Here is a 12,048-nt window from a genome sequence, read left to right as displayed (position 1 = left end):
TGTGTGATTTGACAACGAGAGAAGACAACACGTGAAGTTCTGATACGTGACGAAATATATTTTTTTTTAATAAAATTGTAAAATTGTAATTATTAAATAAAGTCCAGTGAAATATATAAATATATTAATTATTATAATTATTGTATGTGTAAATAAGTACTTAATTTAGTTTCTTATTCTGTCTTTGTTGTTGTTGTTATTTGTGTTATCACATATTATTAGCAATGTTGCTGGCTCTCATAACTAAATATTCGCACGCTATCAGCGTGCCAGACGTAACATGATCATCTTCACACGCCACTGTGCGACGTTGATAAGCATTATGTGTATTTTCTTTTATCGTGTGTTCGTTGTGAGTTGCAGCAATAGGCAAGCCGCTGCGACAATTCTGTTGTTCCCACAGGTGCAATATGAGTTGGCGCATGGCATAAGTGATAGCACATTTAACTCATCAAATTTGTGAAGCAAAATACATATACCAGCTTGCTGACTGCACTAAATAGTATAAGTTTAGGTAATGCACATATTTCCCACGTATGCCCTTGGCCTTGAATGTTTAAAGTCCATCGGATAACAAATCGTGAGAACTAGGTGCATTTCCTATTTTACCATAAGCTTAGCATTAATAATTTTGTATTAAAGCAGAACATTTCTCAATAAACATTCGATTCAATTTAAACACCTGAATTCAAACAACCGTTTTCTTTTGATTTAAGTGCCTAAAAGAACCTTGATCAAAATCGGTTTATGTGCCGAATTTGAAAACCTATAACAACAAATAAATAAAGAAATAATTAATTAAATAAACACATATATATATGTGAATATTGTGAGGACCAAATTTAATATATAAATTTCAACCCCACTAACTAAGTGGTTAATAAAGTCAATCAATAGATTTGTGGTGCAAAATAGCACTTTGCTTTCTTCAAATGTTTCTTTTCACTTGCAATAGATTTGTGGTGCAAAATAGCACTTTGCTTTCTTCAAATGTTTCTTTTCACTTGCAATAGACTTGTGGTGCAAAAAAGCACTTTGCTTTCTTCAAATGTTTCTTTTCACTCGCAATAGGAAAATTTGTGGTGCAAAATAGCACTTTGCTTTCTTCAAATGTTTCTTTTCACTTGCAATAGGAAAATTATATAGGAAAATAAATTTAAATAAAGAACTTTGAAGTTTAAACATTTTAGTTAAAACAATAGAATAGCTCGTGATTGTTTTGAACGCAACGTATAGGACCCGCGACACGGCGCGAAGCGGTAAAAATATTTGTGGCGGCCTTAACAGTGTCGATCGGAAAATTTATTCGAGTTACTTTGTAAATAACTAAAAGAACAATAGTACAAAAGCAACAATCGACGGCTTTAACAGTGATCGATTACAAGATTCTATACAAGTGCAAGTTCTTTACAAACTACGTACATCCAAACGAAAGTGTTGACACCGCAGGCAAAGAGCGTGGTGCGGCTTGGGTATCCTCTCGATACGCTGATGAACACAAGGAGGTAGCTGCCCTTATAATTGCTGTTGGACTTTTTCATACTGAATTGGATATTACATTATTACGAATCCGAAATGTTAAGGTAATTTTCGATTTCTTGAATAACTTTTGCTGAAATAATATACCTATAAAAAATTGTTAAGTAGAAAAACATACAAAAACCATTATGTACAATAAAATGTAATATAATTTTTTTTATAACATTATTTAAAAATTTATAATTGTTAAATTTAATTATTTATTTATTTCATATAATTGAAATGTTATACAATTTTCAATTTCTTGAATAATTTTTTTTGCTGAAATAATATGCATATAAAGAATTGTCGAGTAGAAAAACATACGAAAACCATTACGTACAATAATATAATATAATTTTTTTTTTTATAACATTATTTAAAAATTTATTATTGTTAAATTTAATTACTTATTTATTCTATATAATTAAAATTTTTATATATCGTTCAAAAAAAAAAAACAAGAATTTTATTTGTTGCCTATTATTACCTATTACATCCCAACGGGGGAACCTACGTTGGTTGAACGCTTGGGTCTCAGCGAATATAAATTTCTTGTAAGACCTTGGACTGGGCTGAGAACTACCCCGGATACAAAAAATTAGGTTCATTACAGCCAGTCTCCTTTTGTATATTACAGAGAATTATTTTTGACACAGTCGACTTGATACCACCTGTCGTATCTTATGGCGTTTTCGATTGGTAAATCTGCATTCAATCTAGATTTAGTCTGGATCTGTCATATTTTGTTGCCCAATCGAACATTTTTAGTGCAATCTAACATTTTTGAAGTAGCGTTAGTAAGCTTTTGACAAGTCACATACATTGCGTGTCATTACAAATAACAAGTCGTTAGAAATGGATGACGAAATTGAATACATTATTGATGCTTTTGGTAAATAAATTAAAATATATAATATAATTGCTGCCATCATACAAATTTAATATAATTTTTAGATGATGCTGAAAATATCTTCAGTCAAGCTCAGTCGCCTCGGTAATGGCTAAAAGAAAATACAAAGTATATGCTTGACCTATTGTAGTATGCATACATTTACATATATAAAGCAACATCAATAAATATACTTTGTTGCTAAATAGTCTAAAAAGACTATATAATTTACTTTGTATTGCACAACTACATGAATTATGCCTGGCCAGCACATTCCTGTTGCTTAAGCACACATGAAGCAGCAATGCCTTTATGTTATTTAAAACCACGCTATGTGCCATAAGATTTTATGTATGCATGCTTTACCATTCCCTTAGATACATAATAAGTGTTAACGTAAGCTATTTTTGTATGTTAAGTTTAGCTCTAAGCTTATGAAGCAGAGCGTAAGTACACATTCTAATTCAGGCATGCATACTGAACGGATTCAATGATTAATAAATATTTTTACTTGCAAATTATTCTTTTATTTAAAAGCTTCACACTACATGGCGACCGTGACATTGGTGCCCAAAATTTAATGAAAAATTAAACAAAAACAAAAATAAAAACAATCAAAAAAAAAAAATTATAAAAAGTTTATTTAAAAATATATATTTTAACAAAATAAAAATAAAATGTTAAATAGAAGACAAATAAAAAACAATAAAATATTAAATGCAACAGTAAAGTGTGAAGTGCAACAATAATCAAAATAATAAATGGCTAATCAAGGGCCTAAAAAGTTAACAATAACAGAATACTTAAGAAGACAGCAGACAAGAAAAGAACAATCATTAACATACATACCACCGTCAGAAATTAAAAAGCCAAAAAGGAGAGGCGGACAACATGCAACGTTAACCAGGTAGTTAGCCCACTTGAGAAGTCTTTTAGAAAGAAACCCTCCACCATCGTGGGAAGCAGCTACAAAAATTCAAGCAGAGTACGATCACCTTAAGGAAAGGCGCAACCTACAACAAAAAAAAAGAACAACCAGCAGAAGTCAACAGCAGCAGTTATGAATAAAAATTATAAACACTGTAAATACAGTTGTAATAAAGAGTGCACTCCTTCGAAGTGAACCATTAACTAGAATACCAATGGCGGTAAACGCTGGTATACAACCTATAGGTAGGGATTGATGTACTTAAATGAATTATCAAATAAATATGTAAAATATTTTAATTCAAAGTTAAAACATAAATAAAAATATAAATTATGTTATATGAAATGTTATATTATGTTATATTCATATAATAGTTATAAATATAATTATACAGTACTATCTAGTAATGTATTTTATATTAGTATTCATATACAGTTTCATAATTTCTTTATATATCTGGTCTCTGCGACACCAGTAATTTTGTAACTTTGTAACTAATTTTATAATATTTTTTTTTGATTTGTAGACTATAAAATTTATACAAGCATGGGAGGAACCAGCTCAAAGCTAGTGGTTAAAAACCCCAATGCAAATGTTGTAAACGACGTAAAAATCGAGGAAAATTTAAATGAGGAAATTCTAAATGAATTAAAGTATTTATTATTAATATTAACAATACTTACCCTTTTAAATAGTACTCTTAAAGTATACAAGATGCATAAAAATACATTATAGAAAAAATATTTAACAAGAGCTGCATCAGTAGATAATATTGTGTAATATTCTAAAACAAACATATATAAACACATATAAATATAAATGGAATGGACTAAAGTCCTATTAAAATTCAATGAATGTAAGCAAAATTTTGGAAAGTCTTACAGAGCAATAAATAGAAACATTTGTAAAGCATTTTGATATTCTAATTACAAACTTTAAATTTGCCAAAAACACTATAAGAGAAAATAGTAAAAATTTAACAAGGAAGCAACGAATAGAAGCTTTCAAATTAATTAAAGGCTATAAGTTGAATAAAATAACAACTCTGAAGGGTTTAAAATTAGTCCATGAATTTAGTTCAGAAAGTGACAAGAACTCGACAGACGACAATAGAACCAAAATGCCTCAAACCCCTGTAGATTTTTTTAATATTGCTTCTAAACTCCTCCCCGAATTTGACGGAAGCCATGAAAACCTTCAAAGTTTTCTGTCAGCATTGACATTAGTAGATACCATTTGTGATGGCAATAATGCAATTGCTATAAATTTAGTTAAAACTAAATTAAAGGGTAATGCCATAAATCTACTAAGAGGAACAGAACAAAATATACAGCAGGTTATAGAGTCATTATCAAGCAATGTAAAAGGAGACTCAGTTGACCTATTAACTGCAAAGTTAATGAATGTCAAACAGTCCCAAAAAACAGCCAACAGTTATGTTTAAGAAGTGGAAGAGCTTACAAAAAGCCTCCAATCAGCATATATAGCAGATGGTTTACCATCGACCATAGCTGAGCAATATTCCACTAAAACGGCTGTTAAGGCTATAACAGCTAATGCTAATAATGACAAAGTTAAATTGATCATGCGTGCATGTCAATTTTGTACAATGAATGATGTAATATCAAAATTAGAATCAAAGTTAGAAGAAACAGCTATACTTAAAGAAAATTTTCTGTATAACTATAACAAACTATAACTATAACTATAACAATAACTTTACCTAATAAAAATGTCCACCTCAGAAGACAATACTAGCAACACAGACTCAGCTAGCAGTAATAACTCTTCTGCAATCTCTAATTAGACAGGAAATTCAATCATGTCTACTCTTGTAGGACTTAACGTCGAGTATGTAGAAAAATACATACAAACTTTTACAGGAAAGCGGAAAGAACTGAGTTCGTTCTTACACAAGATAAATACTTACGACAAAAAACTGCGTACTGAAAACAAAAATGAATTTTTAGAATATTTGGTTGAGTGTAAAATTCACCACAATGTTCGTGCTTGGGTTTCTTTAAAAGAACTAGTAGAAAAATTGAATTTGAACTATATTCCCACACTATCAGTTCCCCAAATACTACAAAGAATATACGATCTGAAACAGGGATACAACCAACCTATTAGAGAGTTCGGGGACAAGATGTCTAACTTGCTGGCTAATTTTAATTCAGCAACCTTGTTAAAGAAAAATATAAATAAAAACTCTTTGGAAGGGGAGATAATTATGAAATGCAAAAGTAAACATGCATTTTTAGCATATAAAAAAGGTTTAAATGCACAGTACTCTCAAACAGTACAAGCTGCTCTGTAGCGTGCATAAGCATACACTATGTGAGTAAATAAGTATGCTGATATTTATTGTACCTTTATTGCATTCTTGCAATATGAGCCCCTACCGTCCGTTTGACGATAGTGTTAGGGCTGGCGTGTGAAGACGCCAATTCAGCAAATTCTCACAGTATGCTAACGCACACTGCTCCTCCACAAATACGAACTTTGTATAAATATATTTTAACTAATAAAGACAGTCTTAAAACAGAATTAACATGATTCGGTCATTTTTATTTAAATCGGTTTTCAATCACTACAGCTCAACCTAAAACATTTGAGGAAGCTAGGACGTTTGCCGAAAACTTGATTCTACCAGAGAACAAGCAACAACGTAGTCATTATACTCAACGACGTTCACGGCATGATGAAACACCCCAATATCGAGTAAATAATAGGTCATACGGTAATAGAGATGCAGGCTCAAACAACCGAAGATACAACAATGGCCCTAGAAGTAATAATAATGGTTACAGCCGTAATCAACATAGAAACAATCGCGGCAGCCATCATAGAGACTACAACATGAAGGTCAATAATAGTCAGAGGAACTCAAATACAAATTTTAGACGGATAAACGTGGTAGTCATGCAGGAAAACTGCAGGCGACCGAAGGGAAACATGGAGAATTCTCCTCTGGTATATAGAAAAAGAAAATATATAACATAAATAAAAATATCTCCAATTACATATTTATCTTCTGTATTAATTTAAATACCAATGTGAATCTACTTATTGATACTGGAGCAGATGTCTCCATAATAAAAGACAAATTTAACTTGATGTACGACCCCAAAACTACATGTAAATTAATAGGTATAACAGATAATTATAAGTCATCTTTAGGCATCTCGACAATAGAAATGGATTTTAAAGGACAATTAGTAAAACATGAATTTTCTGTAGTGGAAGATTTCCCTATCGAACTTGACGGTATAATTGGAAGAGACTTCTTAACGAAATACTTTTGTAATATAGACTAGTACACCTTTTCTTACACAATCACGATTAATAGGCAACAAATAATAATACCTATTCAATATAAACCAATAATATTATCTGCTAGAACAGAAAACATATTACCTATAGATATACAATTTAAAGAAGATACGTTACTGATTTCGAAAGAAATCGATAAAGGTGTCTTCATAGCAAATACTAAAGTGCCAGCCAAAGGAAACTGTCACATACGAATACTTAATATAAACGAACATGATGTCACTCTCAATAAATTGAATTGAAAGTCATCCTTTAAACCATTATAACTACAGCAACAATAGACCTATATCAATTCATGATAAAGATAGATTTCAAAAAGTTCTAGATAAATTACAATTTAATAATAAACAAACTTGTGATAGTGAGACACTTATCTCACTAATAAAAAAATACCAACATATATTTCATTTAGAAGGTGAGCCTTTAACTCACAACAATTTCTATTCAAAACACATATCTACCACAGACAATGTGCCCATTTACATTAAGAATTACAGACTACCCCATACCCACAACTACGATATCAAGTTACAAGTTAACAATCTTTTAAATGATGATATCATTCAACCGTCAAAAAGTCCTTATAATTCTCCAATACTACTGGTACCCAAGGAATCAACTGACGACAACAAAAAATGGCGTCTAGTGATTGATTACAGAAAACTCAACGATAAAATAATTAACGGTAAATTTCCGCTAACACGCCTTGAGGACATATTAGACAGACTTGGAAGAGCTAGATACTTCTTTACTCTAGATATGACTAGTTCATTCCACCAGATACCAATAGTTAAGGTATCTCGCCAAAAAAAACAGCATTCTCAACGACGGATGGCACTATGAGTTTAAAAGACTCCCGTTTGGACTAAAAATTAGCTCAAATAGTTTCCAATGGATGTTAACTTTAGCGTTAGCAGGCTTCGACAATGAAGCATTTTTGTATGCAGACGACATTTTTGTCTTTGGCAATAGTCTGAAACATCACAATTTAAATTTAGAAAAAGCATTTCAGAGATTAAGCGAATATAATCTCAAATTGAATCCAGAAAAATGTAACTTCTTAAAACAAATAGTCACATACCTAGGACATCTAATAACAGAGCAAGGTGTCAAGACGGATCCACTAAAACACAAAGTGATACAAGAATATCCAAAACCAACAAACGTTGACGAGGTGAAACGATATGTTGCTTTCTGCAATTATTATAGACGTTTCATAAAAGATTTTGCATTAGTTGCAAAACCACTAAATCTTCTACTCAAGAAGAACCAAAAATTTGTACCAAAGAATGCGACAATGCATTCGATACACTCAAGACTATACTAATAAGTGCCCCTGTTTTAAGATATTCAGATTTCAACAAACACTTGGAGCGGTACTATCACAAGGTGAAATCGGTGCAGATTTGCCAATATGCTACGCAAGCAAAACCCTACAAAAACATGATCTGAATAAACCGGTCATTGAAAAGGAGCTTCTTGCGATACATTGGGCAATAAACTATTTTCGACCATATGTATATGGCAAACATTTCTATGTAATAACCGATCACAGACCTTTAATATCTCTATTTGTACATAAGAATCCTTCATCAAAGATGACAAGGATTCGGGTAGATTTAACTGATTATGATTTTGAAATCATTTATAAAAAAGGAAAAATAAATACTAACGCCGATGCCTTATCTAGAATCAAAATAGATTCTAATATACTACAATCACTAATACCAATTAAAGATGACACGACCGCAACACGTAAATTATCCAATCCGGTAGAAGAAGAAATATTAAGTAAATTGAATAACGAAACTCGAGTATGTATAACTACTCGAAGAAAACCAAAATGCGCAAACACAAAAACAACTAATACGGATATGAAATTGAATACAAGAACCACTGAGCCTGATCAACTCTATTGTTGGGATTGTACTTCAATTAGCGACATTCGTGGAGTAAGAAAACTGCAGTTTAAAATAAAAAATAAACAAAGAAATAAGGATGCATCCATATTATATAATGATAAAAAAGTTATAGTGGAATTATGCGAAGTACCTCCGAAGCCGATTTCGTTTATGGTGAAGCTTATTACACAAATAGAAAAATCAATTATTTTACAACTAGCGTTAGCAGATGATGATATTATATTTAAATCCATGGATAAAAATGAATTTAAGACGATGATAAATAAGTTGCAACAAAATAATAAAAATAAGAATCGTTTAAAAATATTGTTATAAAAAAAGCCGGAATACGTGAAAGATACGATATAAAAATTTAGATTGATAGAGGAATATGATAATAACCCTCTCAGCGGTCATATGGGAGTTCGTAAAACGATGATAAAACTTAAACAAAGATACACATGGAAGAAAATGAAACAAATGGTATATAAATATATTACCACTTGTGAAAAAAGCCAACAAAACAAACAAATCCGTCATAGTCGAGAAGAATTTCAAATAACTACAACCCCTCACACAACTTTCGAAACAGTACAAATCGACACCGTTGGACCCTTAAGACCTGCGAACGGTTATAGATACATATTAACTATGCAATGTGAATTAAGTAGATTCATAACTGCATACCCAATGATTAATAAAGATGCTAAATCCATAGCCAAAACACTAGTAGAACAACTTTTTTTTTTTTATAAAATCAGTCCGAGGTAGAGAATTTTTGAATGATTTGTTAGCTAAAGTTACTGATATTATGGGAATTAAATAAATATTTTCAACCCCATATCATCACGAAACACTTGGTACAGTAGAAAGGAACCATAGAGTTCTAAACGAATACCTACTAAACTTTGCTGATGATAACGACTGGAACGTTTGGTTACCGTACTATACTTTTGCATATAATACTGCCCCCCACTCTGATACAGGTTACGCACCACATGAGCTGGTATTTGGTAAGTTACCATCCTTACCAAACAAAAAAATAAATGATACACAAGGTAGATTTAAAAAGCACGACTCAAGTTATCACTTGAGAATGCAAGAAAGTTTAGCATAGAAGCAAAAGTTAAACGAAAAGAAATATCTAAAAAAGACAGCTACCCAGCAAAACTAAAAGAAGAAAAATTAGTGAACGCGAATAATAATAATAAAATCGAGAGTGACACAGCGGACGGTGAAACATTAAATATGTCAAGTAAACCGGTACAAAATAATATAAACTTTAAACTCAACATTGCCCAGATAGGGTGAGAGGAAGAAGCTGTTTTAAGTGCAATGAATTTGGTCACATTGCCACATCATGTCAAAATAATGCAAATTTAAGGCGGCCTATAAGCCAACAAAAACCAAATCAAGCGCGTAGTTCAACATCACGAATTGATAGAGTGCAACTCTCGGATTTCACATTAACAATTCAAATATTGAAGCAGTCATTCGAAGTCCTGGTAGATACGGGTAGTGATATTAATATAATAACACAACGCGGAACAGAATGTTTGGGTGTCGAAGGATTCAATGGACCAGGCACAAGTGTTATGGGGTTTGGCGGCAATAACAAACTAACGAAAAAACCCAACATACTCTAGACACTATTCTTACCCTGTGGTAATGAAAGATGAGGTCGAAAAACAAATAAGAGAGCTATTGAGCCAGGGAATGATCAGATAATCAGAATCACCTTACAACTCACCAATATAGGTCGTCCAAAAAAAATTAGATGCTTCCAACAAAAAAAATATCGAATGGTAGTAGATTACATAAAAGTTAATACTGTGACTGTATCAGACAGACACCCGATTCCCGATATAAATGAGGTTTTAACACAAATGAGAAATCAAAAATTGTTCACAGTTTTGGACCTTAAAAGTGAATTTCATCAGATTTCACGCAAGGAACACGACATTCCAAATATGAATTTACTAGACTGCCGTTACTAGACAAATATATTTGAATAAAAGAGTGCTATACCTACCTTGAGTTATCGTTCTTTTAATATTTTTATAAAATAAATCACTTGCACCGTCATACATTTGTAACACATTTTAATAAAATCAAAACAAAACAAAACAATAGAGAAAATTTCAAAATGAAGAAAGCTTTTGTACAAGATGTGGAATTAGATCAAAGCTTAGGCAAGAATAATATCCAGCTTCCACATAAGTGATAAACAAAATTTGCCGTAAAGGTGTACTTTTCCTTGGTGCATTGCAGAGGGAACAGAAACAGAGCTTCGATCAATGGCCATTGAACTTTAACGCATTTACAGATGACACCGTTGATTGCTGACGATATAAAAGTGCGTGAACCAGGAAGAAGCTTTCTTTTCTTTTGCTTTCTTGGACATTAAACAGTGCAGTGCAAATACTAAAATATTAAACTCTTGATTATTTTTCTTGTACAACGTGGGATTCTTAGACTTATAGTAGACTTCTTAGACGAGGAAATAGCCGAGGAACGGTGTCCAATCTGGACATAATAATGATCAGCCTAAGATCGACAAATCTTGTATTTTAAGTAATATATTACAAATTATATATTTCAGATTTATTCTATTATTTTTGTTTTGTTGTCAAAGCAAATTTTTATTCTTATAATGTTAATGACTTGATGTCTTAGCCTTGAACGGTGGGTTAAGATATCAAAATTTATCAAAACAACAACAATAGTTGAATATCACACGAGCACACTTTGCTCGTCATATGAAACTGCAGATAAGCCATGCATTTAGCATGTGCAATTCTTTAATGTAGAACATTATGAGAAATTAAAATTTGCTTGTGCAAGGTCAGTATTGTACTTATTAAATAATAATTATGTTTGTAAAGCAAGCTGGTATATGGACTTAGTTCAAGGTTAAAAGAAAATAAGTTTATCAGCATATACCAGGTTGCTAAGGAAATTACGCAAGTAATATTTCTTATTTGTTATTCGAAAATGCATACAATTTCCATGAGAACTGTGACCGTTCCCACGACTAAGCTGAGCGATATCTAAGCGCAACTTTAATGCAGCTTAAGGTGTAGGGCATTATCGTGATAATTATATGTATCAACACCTTGCCAAATTTGTATAAAAGCACAACATTTTCTAATAAACTTTTCATTCAATACCAAACATTCCGTGAGTTTTTATTAGTTCAAGTGCTTATTAAAACTTAAACGCAAATAGGTTCAAGTGCCTAGTTGCTTAAAAATATTGTTTGAATTCACCTGAAGTTGGTTTAAGTGCCAAATTCAGATTTTGCAATAGAAACTGGTTCAAATGCCAGATTCCTAAACAGAAGCAACACTGAATCGATTCAAGTGTCGATTCAGTTTCAATAAGAAACGACTTATTGAACATTTTTGGTGACCCCGACGTGATCCACCGTGAGGATCACGTTATCATCAATCCAGTGAACCTGCTCAGAAGGGTAT

Source organism: Teleopsis dalmanni, chromosome 1 (assembly GCF_002237135.1).
Source record: "Teleopsis dalmanni isolate 2A chromosome 1, ASM223713v2, whole genome shotgun sequence".
Taxonomy (NCBI): Eukaryota; Metazoa; Arthropoda; class Insecta; order Diptera; family Diopsidae; genus Teleopsis; species Teleopsis dalmanni.
This window is presented reverse-complemented; position numbering follows the sequence as displayed.